We start from the raw sequence: 21,986 nt of genomic DNA on the forward strand, positions 1-21,986 counted from the left end.
ACACATTTGGGATTCTCTCAGGAGCATCTGGAGGCACGTGTAGGGAGAGAATACGGGAGCACATTTGTGGACTGTCCCGCCTCTTTCCTCTCCTTGGTCGATTTGCTTCATGGCGGGTCCTTGTCCAGCGAAAGGTTGCCTTCATGGCACAGTATGGTGTCTTTTCATGGCGGCCGATTTGGAGGCCTTGGGGTGTTTTGTCCCTGTCTGGCCACGTTCCCCCTGTGTTGAAGACGTGAAGGTGTTCCTGAGGACAGCCAAGCATCATTTCTATACCCGGCCCACATAGCGTTCCCTGAGGATTGGATCTCTACCAGGAGGTCATTGGGCACAACCATGCAGAAACAAGGGAGTCGGCTGCCAAGGAAAGGCTAGAGTTTTAAGGGCAGGAGAGGATGTGTGGCGTGGGTGTCATTTTTCCTGCCACCCGCTGGTGCGTCGAGACTGTGGTATCCGGCGAGCCTGGCCACAGGCCAGACAAGTCATACCGGTTCAAGTGTCTAGGCTGTTGTCTGGGTTCTCTCGTTGCATGGCTGTGGGTAACAAGTTGCTTGCAGAGTACCTGGGCCTCACGGTTTCCCCAATGTCACGTCACTGATGGGCCCAGAGTGTGAAAGTACCAGACACCACTGCAAGTTACACCATTGCTGCAAGGGTTTCCCCGCCGCGTTGAGCATCGGAATGGTTCCCATGCCATTAGCTTTGTGTGTGGGCCAAGGGTAGGTTGCCAGTCTTGGCAGCAGGCCAGGAAGTATGGCTCCAGGTGAATCTCCATTGTTCAGTCCAGGAGTTCCTTTGGTGCGTTTTGTCACCGGTCCCTACAAGCTGCTTTTGTTGGAGGTCGTCCCATTTGGACAAGGGCCGTTCCCTTGTGGAAGATCTCAGGGACCACATTTCCCCTTGACGGTGAGTCCATTGTGTGGAAGCCTATGCGCCAGGAGTGGTTTGGTTCCCCAGAGGGCAGTGGCTCTTACGCTCAGTAATCCCATTTCCCCTGAGGGTGTCTCAGCGGTTCTGGATGACATCCCTATGCTGTGTCGGTGGGGAGGCGGCTCAGGCGGGGAAGTTCAAGGCCCATACCAGGGGTTTGATGGATGGCCGTGCTCTTTGTGTTGATGCCCGTGCACTCTGAAGGCATCCGTGCCACGATGCATTCACGTTTGGCTGTGGACACACAGACATGATGGGCTGCAAATGAAATGTTGAGGGGAGATAGAGCGCACATCGCTGGGCGTTATCACCCTTTGCCTCTGTGCCCCCGTTCACTTTTCTCAAACATCCCTGTGTTCTGTCACACTGAGGCAGGTGGTGGAGTGCCCGGGACCAAACACCTGCAGCAGCATGGTGCCCTCTGTATAGTCCATAGTACCTGGCGAAGTGAGGACAGTGCGGCAAGTTGAGGCAAGTCGAGGCAAAAGAGTCTCAGAGTGATTTTGGCGTGAAGTACTTGAGGATCCTCGTAGGAACCTTGTGGTGGTGAGTGGAAATTCTTTGCAGAAACCTAGATGTTTGGCCACGGCGACTTGTGCCCTCAGACTACACCCTCACCTTCTTGGCTCTTCCAGTGGCACCCCAGATCTGATGCCATGATCCTTAGCTCCATTGGCAGCCCAGTGGGTCGGCTCTGGCCGCTCGTGACTGCTGACATGATTGAGATCGTTGGCTGCCCTGCGGTGGAGCCTGCAACTTTGAACGTGCAGCCTTTGAGCAGGTGGATTGAAGATGACTCCCATAAATGCACTGCTTGGAACTCTGAACCAATGAATGGGTCTCAGGTTTCTCCGCGGTCATGTCACTGACGGGCCCGGGGGCGAAAATACAAGGCGCCAGGGCAAGTTACCCAGTTGCTGTAAGGCTTTGCCCTGCCAGTTTGGGCATTGGAATATCTCCAATGCCAATAGCTTTCTGTACGATCCAAGGGCATCGCCTCTGGCTTGACAAGGTTCCTGGTAGAAACCTTGTGGGGGTAAACGGAACTTCTTTGAAGAAACCTAGATGTTTGGCCACGGGGACTTGTGCGGTGAGACTACACCGTCACATTCCGGGCACTTCCTGGGGCACCCGAGCTCCGATGCCCTGAGACTTGGGTGCACTTTCTGCCCCGTGGCTCGAGTCTGGCCGCTCCCTACTGCTGAGAGGATTGAGCTTGCTGACAGTCCGTGACTTTGCACGTCCAGCCTTTGAGCAGCTGCGTGGATCGGTGATGACTCCCATAAATGCATTCCTTTGAAATCTAAACAAAATGAATGAGCAATACCTACCATCTTCTCATCCTAACTGAGGTCCTGCACGTGGCTCCCAAAGGAAAATTAGAGAGAGGTCCATGTCGCATTTGCTACTGTGCACTCGTGCAGCAACATTGTTCAAGTTGAGTGTGGCGGGCCTCTCGTGCAGAAAGAGCCATGTGGAGTGGAGCCTGGGATGTCAATCTACGTGGGAAGGCTAAGGACAACTTGACGTCTCTGGGCACCTGAGTCTAGCCAAAACTGCTATCCCCTGCCACGGTCAGCATGCGGGTATGAAAGGAAGCATGAGCCACTGGTACTCCTCTGGCTAGCCCTCGAGACCTACAGGCCACCCTCGAGCTCAGGTCGTTGCCTTGTTCCCGCAAGGAAACAGAAGTCTCTGCACTCAGGGTCAGAGAAGGAGTCCTGGCCAGGCTAGGCTTCTATGTCATGTTCAGCTTGGGAGGTGGGATGTAGTTTACGTTTGCCCTGATGGTCAGGGGAAATCAAATGGGCCACCGTCCCACGGATTTGGGCGACGCTGTTGGCTCCTCCTTGGGTTGTGTCCTGCTTGTGTGTTGTGTGTGGAGAAGTTGGAAAATGCCTTAGACAAATTCAGGGGACATCAAGCTACTTAGGTGAGGGGTGGATTCGTTTGGGTCCTGGTGGAGAGAGGACGGCAAGGCGAGCGGGTAATACACGTGAGAGTGTTGGCTAAGCCCACAGGCTTACTGTTGGGTGGATAGATGGTCGGTGGACATAGGGTTCCCGGAACTCTTTTGGGATATCTTCAGGAGCATTTGGAGTCCCGTGTAGGGAAGGAATACAGGTGCACATTCATGGACCAACCCAAACTTTTCCTCTCCTTTCTCAATGTGCTTCACTGCGGGTCCTTGTTCCAGTGAATGGTGCCTTCACGGCACAGTATGGTGTCTTCTCACTGGGCCCGATTTGGAGCCGTTGGGATGTTTTGTCCCTGTGTGGCCTCCTTGCCCTTATGTTGAGGATGTTAAGGTGTTCCTTAGGACAGCCCAGCGTCATTGCTATACCAAGTCGACATAGCATTCCCTGAGGTTTGGAGCTCTCCCCGGAGGTCTTTGGGCCCAACCATGCAGAAAGAAGCGAGTTGGCTGCCAAGGAAATGCTACAGGTTTAAGGGCTGGAGTGAATGTGTGCTGCAGGGGTCATTTTGTCCTGCCACCTTCTGGTGTTGCGAGCCTGTGATCTCCAGAATGCGTGGCTTCAAGCCAGAGAAGTCATGCTGGTTCATGGGTCCAGGATGTTGGAGGTGTTCCCTCATTGCACGGCTGTGGGTGACACGTTGGTTCAGGAGGACCTGGGTTTCATGGTTTCTCCAAGGTCTTGTCCTTGAAGGGAAGAAAGACAATGTGCAAGGTGCTACGATAAGATACCCAGTTGGTGCAAGGGTTTGCCCTGCCACTTTGGGCATTGGAATGGCTCCCTTGCCATTAGCTTTGGTTGCGGTCCTAAGAAGTTCCTCTGGCTTGGCAGGAGACCAGGAAGTATGCCTGCTGGTGAGTCTCCCTTGATCAGTCCAGGGGTTCCTCAGGTGCCCTTTGTCACGGGTCCATACGAGCCGCTTTTGATGGAGGTCGTCATATTCGGCCAAGGGCCCTTCCCTTGTGGAAGATCTCTCCCCTTGAGGGTGTGTCCACTGTGTGGAATCATAAGTGCCAAGGGCGTGTTTGTTGCCAAAGAGGGCACTTGCTCTTAGGCTGAGGGGGCCCAGTTGTCCTGAGGGTGTCTCGGGGGATCAGGAAGACATCGTTTTGCTGTGATGCAGGGCAGATTGCTCAGGAGAGGAATTTCAGGGCCCGAGACCAGGGTGTTGTTGGTCGGCGGCACTCTTTGTCCTGTCGGCCGCACGCTCTGAAGGCGCCTGTGCCACGATGCTTTCAAGTTTGGGTGCGTACAAACAGGCAAGATGGACAGCAAATGAAATGTTGAGGAGAGATAGAACACACATCACTGGGTGGTATCGACCTTGCCCTCGCTGCGCCCGTGCACCCTCCTCAAGCCTGCGTGTGTTCTCTCACCCGAGCCAGGTGGAATGCCAGGGAAAGGATGCCAGCAGCAGCCTGGGGCCATCCGTATAATCCCTGATACCCGTTGAAAGGAGGACGGCGTGGCAAGGCGCGGCCAGGCCAATGTGTCTTGGAGGGGTCATGGCGTGCATTCCATGAGGATCCTGCTTTAACCCTTGTTGCGGTAAGTGACACTTCTTTGCTAAACCTAAAGGTTTGGCGACGGGAACGTGTGCACCGTGGCTACACCCTCACCTTCTGGTCTTTTCTCGGGGAACACGAGCTTTGATTCCCCGAGACCTGGCTGCATTTCCTGACCCATGGCTCGGCTCTGGCCACTTCTGTACGCTGATATGATTCAGCTCGCTGGCCGTCCCATGGTGGAATCTGCAACTTTGCATGTCCAACGTTTGAGCATGTGCTTGGATCGATGATGACTCCCACAAATGCATTCCTTGGAAATCTGAACAAAATGAGTGAGAAATCCCTACCGTCTCCTCGTTGGAACTGAGGTCCAGCACGTGGCTCCCAAAAGGAAAGTAGGGAGAGGTTCACATTGCATTTGCGGCCGTGGGTGTCCACAGCCACGTTGTTCAAGTTGAGGGTTGTGGTCATCTCATGGGGAGAAGAGCCATTGGGAAAGGAGCCTGGGATGCCAATGCAGGTGGGAAGGCGTGGGACAGCGTGCCGTCTCTGGGTTCCTTGGTCTAGCCAGGACTGCTGTCCCCTGCCACGGTTCAGCATGCAGGTAGGAGAGGAAGCGTGCGCCATTGCTGGTTCTGCCACCTGCGCTTGAGTTCTACAGGCTGCCCCCACCTGCTGCTCATTGCCTTGTGGCCTCAAAGAAACAGAAGTCTGTAGGCTCAGGGTCAGAACAGGATTCCAGGCCTAGGGCTGGCTTCTTTGTCATGTTCTGCTTGGGAGACCATATGCAATTTAGGTTTCCCCTGATGAGGGGAGAAATCAAATGGGCCACTGTTCCTGGGAGTTTAGGCAATCTGATGGCTCCTCCTCGGGTTGTGTCCTGCTTGTGTGTGCTGTGTGAAGGGGCTGGAAAATGCCTTAGTCAAGCTTGGTCACGGCAAGCTTCCTTGGTGAGGGGTGGCTCTGGCATCTTGCCGTGACACGTTGGGATCCCGGTGGAGAGAGAGTAAGGCAAGGCGAGTGAAAGAGACACGTGAGATGGCTGACTAAGCCCACAGGTTTACTGGTGGGTGAATGGATCGACGGTGGCCATGGGGTCCCCGGAATACATTTGGGATTCCCTCAGAAGCATCTGGAGGCACGTGTAGGGAGAGAATACGGGAGCACATTTGTGGACTGTCCCGCCTCTTTCCTCTCCTTGGTCGATTTGCTTCATGGCGGGTCCCTGTCCAGCGAAAGGTTGCCTTCATGGCACACTATGGTGTCTTCTCATGGGGGCCGATTTGGAGGCCTTGGGGTGTTTTGTCCCTGTCTGGCCACGTTCCCCCTGTGTTGAAGATGTGAAGGTGTTCCTGAGGACAGCCAAGCATCATTTCTATACACGGCCCACATAGTGTTCCCTGAGGATTGGAGCACTACCAGGAGGTCATTGGGCGCAACCATGCAGAAACAAGGGAGTCGGCTGCCAAGGAAAGGCTACAGTTTTAAGGGCAGGAGAGAATGTGTGGTGTGGGTGTCATTTTTCCTGCCACCCGCTGGTGCGTCGAGACTGTGGTATCCGGCAAGCCTGGCCACAGGCCAGACAAATCATACCGGTTCAAGTGTCTAGGCTGTTGTCTGGGTTCTCTCGTTGCATGGCTGTGGGTAACAAGTTGCTTGTAGAGTACCTGGGCCTCACGGTTTCCCCAATGTCACGTCACTGATGGGCCCAGAGTGTGAAAGTGCCAGACACCACTGCAAGTTACACCATTGTTGCAAGGGTTTCCCCACCGCGTTGAGCATCGGAATGGTTCCCGTGCCATTAGCTTTGTGTGTGGGCTAAGGGTAGGTTGCCAGTCTTGGCAGCAGGCCAGGAAGTATGGCTACAGGTGAATCTCCATTATTCAGTCCAGGAGTTCCTCTGGTGCGATTTGTCACCGGTCCCTACAAGCTGCTTTTGTTGGAGGTCGTGACATTTGTCCAAGGGTCGTTCCCTTGTGGAAGATCTCAGGGACCACATTTCCCCTTGAGGCTGAGTCCATTGTGTGGAAGCGTATGCGCCAGGAGTGGTTTGGTTCCCCAGATGGCAGTGGCTCTTACGCTGAGTAATCCCATTTCCCCTGAGGGTGTCTCAGCGGTTCAGGATGACATCCCTATGCTGTGTCGGTGGGGAGGCGGCTCAGGCGGGGAAGTTCAAGGCCCATACCAGGGGTTTGATGGACGGCCGTGCTCTTTGTGTTGATGCCCGTGCACTCTGAAGGCATCTGTGCCATGATGCATTCACGTTTGGCTGTGGACACACAGACATGATGGGCTGCAAATGAAATGTTGAGGGGAGATATAGCGCACATCGCAGCGCACTTCGCTGGGCAGTATCACCCTTTGCCTCTGTGCCCCCGTTCACTTTTCTCAAACATCCCTGTGTTCTGTCACACTGAGGCAGGTGGTGGACTGCCCGGGAACAAACACCTGCAGCAGCATGGGGCCCTCTGTATAGTCCATGAAACCTGGCGAAGTGAGGACAGTGCGGCAAGTTGAGGCAAGTCGAGGCAAAAGAGTCTCAGAGTGATTTTGGCGTGAAGTACTTGAGGATCCTCGTAGGAACCTTGTGGTGGTGAGTGGAAATTCTTTGCAGAAACCTAGATGTTTGGCCACGGGGACTTGTGCCCTGAGACTACACCCTCACCTTCTTGGCTCCTCCAGTGGCACCCCAGATCCGATGCCATGATCCTTAGCTCCATTGGCAGCCCCGTGGGTCGGCTCTGGCCGCTCCTGACTGCTGACATGATTGAGATCGTTGGCTGCCCTGCGGTGGAGCCTGCAACTTTGAACGTGCAGCCTTTGAGCAGGTGGATTGATGATGACTCCCATAAATGCACTGCTTGGAACTCTGAACCAATGAATGGGTCTCAGGTTTCTCCGCGGTCATGTCACTGACAGGCCCGGGGGCGAAAATACAATGCGCCAGGGCAAGTTACCCAGTTGCTGCAAGGGTTTGCCCTGCCAGTTTGGGCATTGGAATATCTCCAATGCCAATAGCTTTCTGTACGACCCAAGGGCATCGCCTCTGGCTTGACAAGGTTCGTGGTAGAAACCTTGTGGGGGTAAACGGAACTTCTTTGAAGAAACCTAGATGTTTGGCCACGGGGACTTGTGCGGCGAGACTACCCCGTCACATTCCGGGCTCTTCCTGGGGAACCCGAGCTCCAATGCCCTGAGACTTGGGTGCACTTTCTGCCCCGTGGCTCGAGTCTGGCCGCTCCCTACTGCTGAGAGGTTTTAGCTTGCTGACAATCCGCGACTTTGCACGTCCAGCCTTTGAGCAGCTGCGTGGATCGATGATGACTCCCATAAATGCATTCCTTCAAAATCTAAACAAAATGAATGAGCAATACCTACCATCTTCTCATCCTAACTGAGGTCCAGCACGTGGCTCCCAAAGGAAAATTAGGGAGAGGTCCATGTCGCATTTGCTACTGTGGGCGTGTGCAGCAACATTGTTCAAGTTGAGGGTGGCGGGCTTCTCGTGCAGAAAGAGCCATGTGGAAAGGAGCCTGGGATGTCCATCTACATGGGAAGGCTAAGGACAACTTGATGTCTCTGGACACCTGAGTCTAGCCAAAACTGCTATATCCTGCCGCGGTCTGTATGCAGGTATGAAAGGAAGCGTGAGCCACTGGTACTCCTCTGGCTTCCCCTCGAGATCTACAGGCCACCCTCGATCTCAGGTCGTTGCCTTGTTCCCGCAAGGAAGCAGAAGTCTCTGCACTCAGGGTCAGAGAAGGAGTCCTGGCCAGGCCAGGCTTCTATGTCATGTTCAGCTTGGGAGGTGGGATGTAGTTTACATTTGCCCTGATGGTCAGGGGAAATCAAATGGACCACCGTCCCACAGATTTGGGCGACGCTGTTGGCTCCTCCTTGGGTTGTGTCCTGCTTGTGTGTTGTGTGTGGAGAGGTTGGAAAATGCCTTAGGCAAATCCAGGGGACATCAAGCTACTTAGGTGAGGGGTGGATTCGTTTGGGTCCTGGTGGAGAGAGGAAGGCAAGGCGAGCGGGAAATACACGTGAGAGTGTTGGCTAAGCCCACAGGCTTACTGTTGGGTGGATAGATGGTCGGTGGACATAGGGTTCCCGGAACTCTTTTGGGATATCTTCAGGAGCATTTGGAGTCCCGTGTAGGGAAGGAACACAGGTGCACATTCATGGACCATCCCAACCTTTTCCTCTCCTTTCTCAATGTGCTTCACGGCGGGTCCTTGTTCCAGTGAATGGTGCCTTCACGGCACAGTATGGTGTCTTCTCACTGGGCCCGATTTGGAGCCGTTGGGATGTTTTGTCCCTGTGTGGCCTCCTTGCCCCTATGTTGAGGATGTTAAGGTGTTCCTTCGGACAGCCCAGCGTCATTGCGATACCCAGTCGGCATAGCATTCCCTGAGGTTTGGAGCTCTTCCCGGAGGTCTTTGGGCCCAACCATGCAGAAAGAAGCGAGTTGGCTGCCAAGGAAATGCTACAGGTTTAAGGGCTGGAGTGAATGTGTGCTGCAGGGGTCATTTTGTCCTGCCGCCTTCTGGTGCTGCGAGCCTGTGGTCTCCAGCATGCATGGCTTCAAGCCAGAGAAGTCATGCCGGTTCAAGGGTCCAGGATGTTGGAGGCGTTCCCTCATTGCACGGCTGTGGGTGACACGTTGGTTCTGGAGGACCTGGGTCTCATGGTTTTTCCAAGGTCTTGTCCTTGAAGGGAAGAAAGACAATGTGCAAGGTGCTACGATAAGATACCCAGTTGCTGCAAGGGTTTGCCCCGCCAATTTGGGCATTGGAATGGCTCCCTTGCCATTAGCTTTGGTTGCGGTCCTAAGAAGTTCCTCTGGCTTGGCAGGAGACCAGGAAGTATGCCTGCTGGTGAGTCTCCCTTGATCAGTCCAGGGGTTCCTCAGGTGCCCTTTGTCACGGGTCCCTACGAGCTGCCTTTGATGGAGGTCGTCATATTCGGCCAAGGGCCCTTCCCTTGTGGAAGATCACTCCCCTTGAGGGTGTGACCACTGTGTGGAATCATAAGTGCCAAGGGCGTGTTTGTTGCCAAAGAGGGCACTTGCTCTTAGTCTGAGGGGGCCCAGTTGTCCTGAGGGTGTCTCAGGGGATCAGGAAGACATCGTTTTGCTGTGATGCAGGGCAGATTGCTCAGGAGAGGGATTTCAGGGCCCGAGACCAGGGTGTTGTTGGTCGGCGGCGCTCTTTGTCCTGATGGCCGCATGCTCTGAAGGCGCCTGTGCCACGATGCTTTCACGTTTGGGTGCGTACACACAGGCAAGATGGACAGCAAATGAAATGTTGAGGAGAGATAGAGCACACATCACTGGGTGGTATCGACTTTCCCTCTCTGTGCCCGTGCACCCTCCTCAAGCCTGCGTGTGTTCTCTCACCCGAGCCAGGTGGAATGCCAGGGAAAGAAGGACAGCAGCAGCCAGGGGCCATCCGTATAATCCCTGATACCCATTAAAAGGTGGACGGCGTGGCAAGGCGAGGCCAGGCGAAGGAGTCTCGGAGGGGTCCTGGCGTGCATTCCATGAGGATCCTGCTTTAACCCTTGTTGCGGTAAGGGACACTTCTTTGCTTAACCTAAAGGTTTGGCGACGGGAACGTGTGCACCGGGGCTACACCCTCACCTTCTGGTAATTTCTCGGGGAACACGAGCTTTGATGCCCTGAGAACTGGCTGCATTTCCTGACCCATGGCTCGGCTCTGGCCACTTCTGTACGCTGATATGATTCAGCTCGCTGGCCGTCCCATGGTGGAATCTGCAACTTTGCATGTCCAACGTTTGAGCCCGTGTTTGGATCGATGATGACTCCCACAAATGCATTCCTTGGAAATCTGAACAAAATGAGTGAAAAATCCCTACCGTCTCCTCTTTGGAACTGAGGTCCAGCACGTGGCTCCCAAAAGGAAAGTAGGGAGAGGTTCACATTGCATTTGCGGCTGTGGGTGTCCACAGCCACGTTGTTCAAGTTGAGGGTTGTGGTCATCTCATGGGGAGAAGAGCCATTGGGAAAGGAGCCTGGGATGCCAATGCAGGTGGGAAGGCTTGGGACAGCTTGCCGTCTCTTTGTTCCTTGGTCTAGCCAGGACTGCTGTCCCCTGTCACGGTTCAGCATGCAGGTAGGAGAGGAAGCGTGCGCCATTGCTGGTTCTGCCACCTGCGCTTGAGTTCTACAGGCTGCCCCCACCTGCTGGTCATTGCCTTGTGGCCTCAAAGAAACAGAAGTCTGTAGGCTCAGGGTCAGAACAGGATTCCAGGCCTAGGCCAGGCTTCTTTGTCATGTTCTGCTTGGGAGACCATATGCAATTTAGGTTTCTCCTGATGAGGGGAGAAATCAAATGGGCCAGTGTTCCTGGGAGTTTAGGCAATCTGATGGCTCCTCCTCGGGTTGTGTCCTGCTTGTGTGTGCTGTGTGAAGGGGCTGGAAAATGCCTTAGTCAAGCTTGGTCACGGCAAGCTTCCTTGGTGAGGGGTGGCTCTGGCATCTTGCCGTGACACGTTGGGATCCCGGTGGAGAGAGAGTAAGGCAAGGCGAGTGAAAGAGACACGTGAGATGGCTGACTAAGCCCAAAGGTTTATTGGTGGGTGGATAGATCGACGGTGGCCATGGGGTCCCCGGAACACATTTGGGATTCCCTCAGGAGCATCTGGAGGCACGTGTAGGGAGAGAATACGGGAGCAACTTTGTGGACTGTCCCGCCTCTTTCCTCTCCTTGGTCGATTTGCTTCATGGCGGGTCCTTGTCCAGCGAAAGTTTGCCTTCATGGCACAGTATGGTGTCTTCTCATGGGGGCCGATTTAGAGGCCTTGGGGTGTTTTGTCCCTGTCTGGCCACGTTCCCCCTGTGTTGAAGATGTGAAGGTGTTCCTGAGGACAGCCAAGCATCATTTCTATACACGGCCCGCATAGTGTTCCCTGAGGATTGGAGCACTACCAGGAGGTCATTGGGCGCAACCATGCAGAAACAAGGGAGTCGGCTGCCAAGGAAAGGCTACAGTTTTAAGGGCAGGAGAGGATGTGTGGTGTGGGTGTCATTTTTCCTGCCACCCGCTGGTGCGTCGAGACTGTGGTATCCGGCAAGCCTGGCCACAGGCCAGACAAATCACAACGGTTCAAGTGTCTATGCTGTTGTCTGGGTTCTCTCGTTGCATGGCTGTGGGTAACAAGTTGCTTGTAGAGTACCTGGGCCTCACGGTTTCCCCAATGTCACGTCACTGATGGGCCCAGAGTGTGAAAGTGCCAGACACCACTGCAAGTTACACCATTGTTGCAAGGGTTTCCCCGGCGCGTTGAGCATCGGAATGGTTCCCGTGCCATTAGCTTTGTGTGTGGGCTAAGGGTAGGTTGCCAGTCTTGGCAGCAGGCCAGGAAGTATGGCTACAGGTGAATCTCCATTATTGAGTCCAGGAGTTCCTCTGGTGCGTTTTGTCACCGGTCCCTACAAGCTGCTTTTGTTGGAGGTCGTGACATTTGGCCAAGGGTCGTTCCCTTGTGGAAGATCTCAGGGACCACATCTCCCCTTGAGGCTGAGTCCATTGTGTGGAAGCGTATGCGCCAGGAGTGGTTTGGTTCCCCAGAGGGCAGTGGCTCTTACGCTGAGTAATCCAATTTCCCCTGAGGGTGTCTCAGCGGTTCAGGATGACATCCCTATGCTGTGTCGGTGGGGAGGCGGCTCAGGCGGGGAAGTTCAAGGCCCATACCAGGGGTTTGATGGACGGCCGTGCTCTTTGTGTTGATGCCCGTGCACTCTGAAGGCATCTGTGCCATGATGCATTCACGTTTGGCTGTGGACACACAGACATGATGGGCTGCAAATGAAATGTTGAGGGGAGATATAGCACACATCGCAGCGCACTTCGCTGGGCGGTATCACCCTTTGCCTCTGTGCCCCCGTTCACTTTTCGCAAACATCCCTGTGTTCTGTCACACTGAGGCAGGTGGTGGAGTGCCCGGGAACAAACACCTGCAGCAGCATGGGGCCCTCTGTATAGTCCATGAAACCTGGCGAAGTGAGGACAGTGCGGCAAGTTGAGGCAAGTCGAGGCAAAAGAGTCTCAGAGTGATTTTGGCGTGAAGTACTTGAGGATCCTCGTAGGAAACTTGTGGTGGTGAGTGGAAATTCTTTGCAGAAACCTAGATGTTTGGCCACGGGGACTTGTGCCCTGAGACTACACCCTCACCTTCTTGGCTCTTCCAGTGGCACCCCAGATCCGATGCCATGATCCTTAGCTCCATTGGCAGCCCCGTGGGTCGGCTCTGGCCGCTCCTGACTGCTGACATGATTGAGATCGTTGGCTGCCCTGCGGTGGAGCCTGCAACTTTGAACGTGCAGCCTTTGAGCAGGTGGATTGATGATGACTCCCATAAATGCACTGCTTTGAACTCTGAACCAATGAATGGGTCTCAGGTTTCTCCGCGGTCATGTCACTGACAGTCCCGGGGGCGAAAATACAATGCGCCAGGGCAAGTTACCCAGTTGCTGCAAGGGTTTGCCCTGCCAGTTTGGGCATTGGAATATCTCCAATGCCAATAGCTTTCTGTACGACCCAAGGGCATCGCCTCTGGCTTGACAAGGTTCGTGGTAGAAACCTTGTGGGGGTAAACGGAACTTCTTTGAAGAAACCTAGATGTTTGGCCACGGGGACTTGTGCGGCGAGACTACCCCGTCACATTCCGGGCTCTTCCTGGGGAACCCGAGCTCCAATGCCCTGAGACTTGGGTGCACTTTCTGCCCCGTGGCTCGAGTCTGGCCGCTCCCTACTGCTGAGAGGTTTTAGCTTGCTGACAATCCGCGACTTTGCACGTCCAGCCTTTGAGCAGCTGCGTGGATCGATGATGACTCCCATAAATGCATTCCTTCAAAATCTAAACAAAATGAATGAGCAATACCTACCATCTTCTCATCCTAACTGAGGTCCAGCACGTGGCTCCCAAAGGAAAATTAGGGAGAGGTCCATGTCGCATTTGCTACTGTGGACGTGTGCAGCAACATTGTTCAAGTTGAGGGTGGCGGGCTTCTCGTGCAGAAAGAGCCATGTGGAAAGGAGCCTGGGATGTCCATCTACATGGGAAGGCTAAGGACAACTTGATGTCTCTGGGCACCTGAGTCTAGCCAAAACTGCTATATCCTGCCGCGGTCTGTATGCAGGTATGAAAGGAAGCGTGAGCCACTGGTACTCCTCTGGCTTGCCCTCGAGATCTACAGGCCACCCTCGAGCTCAGGTCGTTGCCTTGTTCCCGCAAGGAAGCAGAAGTCTCTGCACTCAGGGTCAGAGAAGGAGTCCTGGCCAGGCCAGGCTTCTATGTCATGTTCAGCTTGGGAGGTGGGATGTAGTTTACATTTGCCCTGATGGTCAGGGGAAATCAAATGGGCCACCGTCCCACAGATTTCGGCGACGCTGTTGGCTCCTCCTTGGGTTGTGTCCTGCTTGTGTGTTGTGTGTGGAGAGGTTGGAAAATGCCTTAGGCAAATCCAGGGGATATCAAGCTACTTAGGTGAGGGGTGGATTCGTCTGGATCCTGGTGGAGAGAGGAAGGCAAGGCGAGTGGGAAATACACGTGAGAGTGTTGGCTAAGCCCACAGGCTTACTGTTGGGTGGATAGATGTTCGGTGGACATAGGGTTCCCGGAACTCTTTTGGGATATCTTCAGGAGCATTTGGAGTCCCGTGTAGGGAAGGAACACAGGTGCACATTCATGGACCATCCCAACCTTTTCCTCTCCTTTCTCAATGTGCTTCACGGCGGGTCCTTGTTCCACTGAATGGTGCCTTCACAGCACAGTATGGTGTCTTCTCACTGGGCCCGATTTGGAGCCGTTGGGATGTTTTGTCCCTGTGTGGCCTCCTTGCCCCTATGTTGAGGATGTTAAGGTGTTCCTTCGGACAGCCCAGCGTCATTGCTATGCCCAGTCGGCATAGCATTCCCTGAGGTTTGGAGCTCTTCCCGGAGGTCTTTGGGCCCAACCATGCAGAAAGAAGCGAGTTGGCTGCCAAGGAAATGCTACAGGTTTAAGGGCTGGAGTGAATGTGTGCTGCAGGGGTCATTTTGTCCTGCCGCCTTCTGGTGCTGCGAGCCTGTGATCTCCAGCATGCATGGCTTCAAGCCAGAGAAGTCATGCCGGTTCAAGGGTCCAGGATGTTGGAGGCGTTCCCTCATTGCACGGCTGTGGGTGACACGTTGGTTCTGGAGGACCAGGGTCTCATGGTTTCTCCAAGGTCTAGTCCTTGAAGGGAAGAAAGACATTGTGCAAGGTGGTACAATAAGATACCCAGTTGCTGCAAGGGTTTGCCCCGCCACTTTGGGCATTGGAATGGCTCCCTTGCCATTAGCTTTGGTTGCGGTCCTAAGAAGTTCCTCTGGCTTGGCAGGAGACCAGGAAGTATGCCTGCTGGTGAGTCTCCCTTGATCAGTCCAGGGGTTCCTCAGGTGCCCTTTGTCACGGGTCCCTACGAGCCGCTTTTGATGGAGGTCGTCATATTCGGCCAAGGGCCCTTCCCTTGTGGAAGATCTCTCGCCTTGAGGGTGTGTCCACTGTGTGGAATCATAAGTGCCAAGGGCGTGTTTGTCGCCAAAGAGGGCACTTGCTCTTAGGCTGAGGGGGCCCAGTTGTCCTGAGGGTGTCTCAGGGGATCAGGAAGACATCGTTTTGCTGTGATGCGGGGCAGATTGCTCAGGAGAGGAATTTCAGGGCCCGAGACCAGGGTGTTGTTGGCCGGCGGCGCTCTTTGTCCTGATGGCCGCATGCTCTGAAGGCGCCTGTGCCACGATGCTTTCACGTTTGGGTGCGTACACACAGGCAAGACGGACAGCAAATGAAATGTTGAGGAGAGATAGAACACACATCACTGGGTGGTATCGACCTGTCCCTCGCTGCGCCCGTGCACCCTCCTCAAGCCTGCGTGTGTTCTCTCACCTGAGCCAGGTGGAATGCCAGGGAAAGAATGCTAGCAGCAGCCTGGGGCCATCCGTATAATCCCTGATACCCGTTGAAAGGAGGACGGCGTGGCAAGGCGAGGCCAGGCGAAGGAGTCTCGGATGGGTCCTGGCGTGCATTCCATGAGGATCCTGCTTTAACCCTTGTTGCGGTAAGGGACACTTCTTTGCTTAACCTAAAGGTTTGGCGACGGGAACGTGTGCACCGGGGCTACACCCTCACCTTCTGGTAATTTCTCGGGGAACACGAGCTTTGATGCCCTGAGAACTGGCTGCATTTCCTGACCCATGGCTCGGCTCTGGCCACTTCTGTACGCTGATATGATTCAGCTCGCTGGCCGTCCCATGGTGGAATCTGCAACTTTGCATGTCCAACGTTTGAGCCCGTGTTTGGATCGATGATGACTCCCACAAATGCATTCCTTGGAAATCTGAACAAAATGAGTGAAAAATCCCTACCGTCTCCTCTTTGGAACTGAGGTCCAGCACGTGGCTCCCAAAAGGAAAGTAGGGAGAGGTTCACATTGCATTTGCGGCTGTGGGTGTCCACAGCCACGTTGTTCAAGTTGAGGGTTGTGGTCATCTCATGGGGAGAAGAGCCATTGGGAAAGGAGCCTGGGATGCCAATGCAGGTGGGAAGGCTTGGGACAGCTTGCCGTCTCTTTGTTCCTTGGTCTAGCCAGGACTGCTGTCCCCTGTCACGGTTCAGCATGCAGGTAGGAGAGGAAGCGTGCGCCATTGCTGGTTCTGCCACCTGCGCTTGAGTTCTACAGGCTGCCCCCACCTGCTGGTCATTGCCTTGTGGCCTCAAAGAAACAGAAGTCTGTAGGCTCAGGGTCAGAACAGGATTCCAGGCCTAGGCCAGGCTTCTTTGTCATGTTCTGCTTGGGAGACCATATGCAATTTAGGTTTCTCCTGATGAGGGGAGAAATCAAATGGGCCAGTGTTCCTGGGAGTTTAGGCAATCTGATGGCTCCTCCTCGGGTTGTGTCCTGCTTGTGTGTGCTGTGTGAAGGGGCTGGAAAATGCCTTAGTCAAGCTTGGTCACGGCAAGCTTCCTTGGTGAGGGGTGGCTCTGGCATCTTGCCGTGACACGTTGGGATCCCGGTGGAGAGAGAGTAAGGCAAGGCGAGTGAAAGAGACACGTGAGATGGCTGACTAAGCCCAAAGGTTTATTGGTGGGTGGATAGATCGACGGTGGCCATGGGGTCCCCGGAACACATTTGGGATTCCCTCAGGAGCATCTGGAGGCACGTGTAGGGAGAGAATACGGGAGCAACTTTGTGGACTGTCCCGCCTCTTTCCTCTCCTTGGTCGATTTGCTTCATGGCGGGTCCTTGTCCAGCGAAAGTTTGCCTTCATGGCACAGTATGGTGTCTTCTCATGGGGGCCGATTTAGAGGCCTTGGGGTGTTTTGTCCCTGTCTGGCCACGTTCCCCCTGTGTTGAAGATGTGAAGGTGTTCCTGAGGACAGCCAAGCATCATTTCTATACCCGGCCCACATAGCGTTCCCTGAGGATTGGAGCTCTACTAGGAGGTCATTGGGCGCAACCATGCAGAAACAAGGGAGTCGGTTGCCAAGGAAAGGCTACATTTTTAAGGGCAGGAGAGGATGTGTGGTGTGGGTGTCATTTTTCCTGCCACCCGCTGGTGCGTCGAGACTGTGGTATCCGGCGAGCCTGGTCACAGGCCAGACAAATCATACCGGTTCAAGTGTCTATGCTGTTGTCTGGGTTCTCTCGTTGCATGGCTGTGGGTAACAAGTGGCTTGTAGAGTACCTGGGCCTCACGGTTTCCCCAATGTCACGTCACTGATGGGCCCAGAGTGTGAAAGTGCCAGACACCACTGCAAGTTACACCATTGCTGCAAGGGTTTCCCCACCGCGTTGAGCATCGGAATGGTTCCCGTGCCATTAGCTTTGTGTGTGGGCTAAGGGTAGGTTGCCAGTCTTGGCAGCAGGCCAGGAAGTATGGCTACAGGTGAATCTCCATTATTCAGTCCAGGAGTTCCTCTGGTGCGTTTTGTCACCGGTCCCTACAAGCTGCTTTTGTTGGAGGTCGTGACATTTGGCCAAGGGTCGTTCCCTTGTGGAAGATCTCAGGGACCACATCTCCCCTTGAGGCTGAGTCCATTGTGTGGAAGCGTATGCGCCAGGAGTGGTTTGGTTCCCCAGAGGGCAGTGGCTCTTATGCTGAGTAATCCCATTTCCCCTGAGGGTGTCTCAGCGGTTCAGGATGACATCCCTATGCTGTGTCGGTGGGGAGGCGGCTCAGGCGGGGAAGTTCAAGGCCCATACCAGGGGTTTGATGGACGGCCGTGCTCTTTGTGTTGATGCCCGTGCACTCTGAAGGCATCTGTGCCATGATGCATTCACGTTTGGCTGTGGACACACAGACATGATGGGCTGCAAATGAAATGTTGATGGGAGATATAGCACACATCGCAGCGCACTTCGCTGGGCGGTATCACCCTTTGCCTCTGTGCCCCCGTTCACTTTTCGCAAACATCCCTGTGTTCTGTCACACTGAGGCAGGTGGTGGAGTGCCCGGGAACAAACACCTGCAGCAGCATGGGGCCCTCTGTATAGTCCATGAAACCTGGCGAAGTGAGAACAGTGCGGCAAGTTGAGGCAAGTCGAGGCAAAAGAGTCTCAGAGTGATTTTGGCGTGAAGTACTTGAGGATCCTCGTAGGAACCTTGTGGTGGTGAGTGGAAATTCTTTGCAGAAACCTAGATGTTTGGCCACGGGGACTTGTGCCCTGAGACTACACCCTCACCTTCTTGGCTCTTCCAGTGGCACCCCAGATCCGATGCCATGATCCTTAGCTCCATTGGCAGCCCCGTGGGTCGGCTCTGGCCGCTCCTGACTGCTGACATGATTGAGATCGTTGGCTGCCCTGCGGTGGAGCCTGCAACTTTGAACGTGCAGCCTTTGAGCAGGTGGATTGATGATGACTCTCATAAATGCACTGCTTGGAACTCTGAACCAATGAATGGGTCTCAGGTTTCTCCGCGGTCATGTCACTGACAGTCCCGGGGGCGAAAAAACAATGCGCAAGGGCAAGTTACCCAGTTGCTGCAAGGGTTTGCCCTGCCAGTTTGGGCATTGGAATATCTCCAATGCCAATAGCTTTCTGTACGACCCAAGGGCATCGCCTCTGGCTTGACAAGGTTCGTGGTAGAAACCTTGTGGGGGTAAACGGAACTTCTTTGAAGAAACCTAGATGTTTGGCCACGGGGACTTGTGCGGCGAGACTACCCCGTCACATTCCGGGCTCTTCCTGGGGAACCCGAGCTCCAATGCCCTGAGACTTGGGTGCACTTTCTGCCCCGTGGCTCGAGTCTGTCCGCTCCCTACTGCTGAGAGGTTTTAGCTTGCTGACAATCCGCGACTTTGCACGTCCAGCCTTTGAGCAGCTGCGTGGATCGATGATGACTCCCATAAATGCATTCCTTCAAAATCTAAACAAAATGAATGAGCAATACCTACCATCTTCTCATCCTAACTGAGGTCCAGCACGTGGCTCCCAAAGGAAAATTAGGGAGAGGTCCATGTCGCATTTGCTACTGTGGGCGTGTGCAGCAACATTGTTCAAGTTGAGGGTGGCGGGCTTCTCGTGCAGAAAGAGCCATGTGGAAAGGAGCCTGGGATGTCCATCTACATGGGAAGGCTAAGGACAACTTGATGTCTCTGGGCACCTGAGTCTAGCCAAAACTGCTATATCCTGCCGCGGTCTGTATGCAGGTATGAAAGGAAGCGTGAGCCACTGGTACTCCTCTGGCTTGCCCTCGAGATCTACAGGCCACCCTCGAGCTCAGGTCGTTGCCTTGTTCCCGCAAGGAAACAGAAGTCTCTGCACTCAGGGTCAGAGAAGGAGTCCTGGCCAGGCCAGGCTTCTATGTCATGTTCAGCTTGGGAGGTGGGATGTAGTTTACATTTGCCCTGATGGTCAGGGGAAATCAAATGGGCCACCGTCCCACAGATTTCGGCGACGCTGTTGGCTCCTCCTTGGGTTGTGTCCTGCTTGTGTGTTGTGTGTGGAGAGGTTGGAAAATGCCTTAGGCAAATCCAGGGGATATCAAGCTACTTAGGTGAGGGGTGGATTCGTCTGGATCCTGGTGGAGAGAGGAAGGCAAGGCGAGTGGGAAATACACGTGAGAGTGTTGGCTAAGCCCACAGGCTTACTGTTGGGTGGATAGATGTTCGGTGGACATAGGGTTCCCGGAACTCTTTTGGGATATCTTCAGGAGCATTTGGAGTCCCGTGTAGGGAAGGAACACAGGTGCACATTCATGGACCATCCCAACCTTTTCCTCTCCTTTCTCAATGTGCTTCACGGCGGGTCCTTGTTCCACTGAATGGTGCCTTCACAGCACAGTATGGTGTCTTCTCACTGGGCCCGATTTGGAGCCGTTGGGATGTTTTGTCCCTGTGTGGCCTCCTTGCCCCTATGTTGAGGATGTTAAGGTGTTCCTTCGGACAGCCCAGCGTCATTGCTATGCCCAGTCGGCATAGCATTCCCTGAGGTTTGGAGCTCTTCCCGGAGGTCTTTGGGCCCAACCATGCAGAAAGAAGCGAGTTGGCTGCCAAGGAAATGCTACAGGTTTAAGGGCTGGAGTGAATGTGTGCTGCAGGGGTCATTTTGTCCTGCCGCCTTCTGGTGCTGCGAGCCTGTGATCTGCAGCATGCATGGCTTCAAGCCAGAGAAGTCATGCCGGTTCAAGGGTCCAGGATGTTGGAGGCGTTCCCTCATTGCACGGCTGTGGGTGACACGTTGGTTCTGGAGGACCAGGGTCTTATGGTTTCTCCAAGGTCTAGTCCTTGAAGGGAAGAAAGACAATGTGCAAGGTGGTACAATAAGATACCCAGTTGCTGCAAGGGTTTGCCCCGCCACTTTGGGCATTGGAATGGCTCCCTTGCCATTAGCTTTGGTTGCGGTCCTAAGAAGTTCCTCTGGCTTGGCAGGAGACCAGGAAGTATGCCTGCTGGTGAGTCTCCCTTGATCAGTCCAGGGGTTCCTCAGGTGCCCTTTGTCACGGGTCCCTACGAGCCGCTTTTGATGGAGGTCGTCATATTCGGCCAAGGGCCCTTCCCTTGTGGAAGATCTCTCGCCTTGAGGGTGTGTCCACTGTGTGGAATCATAAGTGCCAAGGGCGTGTTTGTCGCCAAAGAGGGCACTTGCTCTTAGGCTGAGGGGGCCCAGTTGTCCTGAGGGTGTCTCAGGGGATCAGGAAGACATCGTTTTGCTGTGATGCGGGGCAGATTGCTCAGGAGAGGAATTTCAGGGCCCGAGACCAGGGTGTTGTTGGCCGGCGGCGCTCTTTGTCCTGATGGCCGCATGCTCTGAAGGCGCCTGTGCCACGATGCTTTCACGTTTGGGTGCGTACACACAGGCAAGACGGACAGCAAATGAAATGTTGAGGAGAGATAGAACACACATCACTGGGTGGTATCGACCTGTCCCTCGCTGCGCCCGTGCACCCTCCTCAAGCCTGCGTGTGTTCTCTCACCCGAGCCAGGTGGAATGCCAGGGAAAGAATGCTAGCAGCAGCCTGGGGCCATCCGTATAATCCCTGATACCCGTTGAAAGGAGGACGGCGTGGCAAGGCGAGGCCAGGCGAAGGAGTCTCGGATGGGTCCTGGCGTGCATTCCATGAGGATCCTGCTTTAACCCTTGTTGCGGTAAGGGACACTTCTTTGCTTAACCTAAAGGTTTGGCGACGGGAACGTGTGCACCGGGGCTACACCCTCACCTTCTGGTAATTTCTCGGGGAACACGAGCTTTGATGCCCTGAGAACTGGCTGCATTTCCTGACCCATGGCTCGGCTCTGGCCACTTCTGTACGCTGATATGATTCAGCTCGCTGGCCGTCCCATGGTGGAATCTGCAACTTTGCATGTCCAACGTTTGAGCCCGTGTTTGGATCGATGATGACTCCCACAAATGCATTCCTTGGAAATCTGAACAAAATGAGTGAAAAATCCCTACCGTCTCCTCTTTGGAACTGAGGTCCAGCACGTGGCTCCCAAAAGGAAAGTAGGGAGAGGTTCACATTGCATTTGCGGCTGTGGGTGTCCACAGCCACGTTGTTCAAGTTGAGGGTTGTGGTCATCTCATGGGGAGAAGAGCCATTGGGAAAGGAGCCTGGGATGCCAATGCAGGTGGGAAGGCTTGGGACAGCTTGCCGTCTCTTTGTTCCTTGGTCTAGCCAGGACTGCTGTCCCCTGTCACGGTTCAGCATGCAGGTAGGAGACGAAGCGTGCGCCATTGCTGGTTCTGCCACCTGCGCTTGAGTTCTACAGGCTGCCCCCACCTGCTGGTCATTGCCTTGTGGCCTCAAAGAAACAGAAGTCTGTAGGCTCAGGGTCAGAACAGGATTCCAGGCCTAGGCCAGGCTTCTTTGTCATGTTCTGCTTGGGAGACCATATGCAATTTAGGTTTCTCCTGATGAGGGGAGAAATCAAATGGGCCAGTGTTCCTGGGAGTTTAGGCAATCTGATGGCTCCTCCTCGGGTTGTGTCCTGCTTGTGTGTGCTGTGTGAAGGGGCTGGAAAATGCCTTAGTCAAGCTTGGTCACGGCAAGCTTCCTTGGTGAGGGGTGGCTCTGGCATCTTGCCGTGA

At 54.5% G+C, this 21,986-nt stretch overlaps 9 non-coding genes across 9 annotated transcripts; all 9 read left to right on the forward strand.

The window, feature by feature from the left end:
• Nucleotides 1–2,194: 2,194 nt before the first annotated feature.
• LOC137777451 (small nucleolar RNA SNORD116) lies at nt 2,195–2,286 on the forward strand. Its single transcript, XR_011076523.1, has one exon. It is a non-coding gene; the product is annotated as a small nucleolar RNA SNORD116 (small nucleolar RNA).
• Nucleotides 2,287–4,694: 2,408 nt separating this feature from the next.
• On the forward strand, nt 4,695–4,786 carry LOC137753182 (small nucleolar RNA SNORD116). The gene has a single exon (XR_011071408.1). It is a non-coding gene; the product is annotated as a small nucleolar RNA SNORD116 (small nucleolar RNA).
• Nucleotides 4,787–7,725: 2,939 nt separating this feature from the next.
• On the forward strand, nt 7,726–7,817 carry LOC137778075 (small nucleolar RNA SNORD116). The gene has a single exon (XR_011076729.1). It is a non-coding gene; the product is annotated as a small nucleolar RNA SNORD116 (small nucleolar RNA).
• A 2,407-nt stretch (nt 7,818–10,224) lies between these two features.
• LOC137751205 (small nucleolar RNA SNORD116) lies at nt 10,225–10,316 on the forward strand. The gene has a single exon (XR_011070717.1). It is a non-coding gene; the product is annotated as a small nucleolar RNA SNORD116 (small nucleolar RNA).
• Nucleotides 10,317–13,255: 2,939 nt separating this feature from the next.
• Nucleotides 13,256–13,347, forward strand: LOC137778081 (small nucleolar RNA SNORD116). Its single transcript, XR_011076733.1, has one exon. It is a non-coding gene; the product is annotated as a small nucleolar RNA SNORD116 (small nucleolar RNA).
• A 2,408-nt stretch (nt 13,348–15,755) lies between these two features.
• Nucleotides 15,756–15,847, forward strand: LOC137751256 (small nucleolar RNA SNORD116). The gene has a single exon (XR_011070734.1). It is a non-coding gene; the product is annotated as a small nucleolar RNA SNORD116 (small nucleolar RNA).
• Nucleotides 15,848–18,305: 2,458 nt separating this feature from the next.
• On the forward strand, nt 18,306–18,397 carry LOC137752051 (small nucleolar RNA SNORD116). The gene has a single exon (XR_011071038.1). It is a non-coding gene; the product is annotated as a small nucleolar RNA SNORD116 (small nucleolar RNA).
• A 389-nt stretch (nt 18,398–18,786) lies between these two features.
• LOC137778098 (small nucleolar RNA SNORD116) lies at nt 18,787–18,878 on the forward strand. Its single transcript, XR_011076738.1, has one exon. It is a non-coding gene; the product is annotated as a small nucleolar RNA SNORD116 (small nucleolar RNA).
• Nucleotides 18,879–21,286: 2,408 nt separating this feature from the next.
• Nucleotides 21,287–21,378, forward strand: LOC137751309 (small nucleolar RNA SNORD116). Its single transcript, XR_011070758.1, has one exon. It is a non-coding gene; the product is annotated as a small nucleolar RNA SNORD116 (small nucleolar RNA).
• The last annotated feature ends 608 nt before the right edge of the window (nt 21,379–21,986 follow it).

The sequence above is a fragment of the Eschrichtius robustus genome, chromosome 1, assembly GCF_028021215.1.
Source record: "Eschrichtius robustus isolate mEscRob2 chromosome 1, mEscRob2.pri, whole genome shotgun sequence".
NCBI lineage: Eukaryota > Metazoa > Chordata > Mammalia > Artiodactyla > Eschrichtiidae > Eschrichtius > Eschrichtius robustus.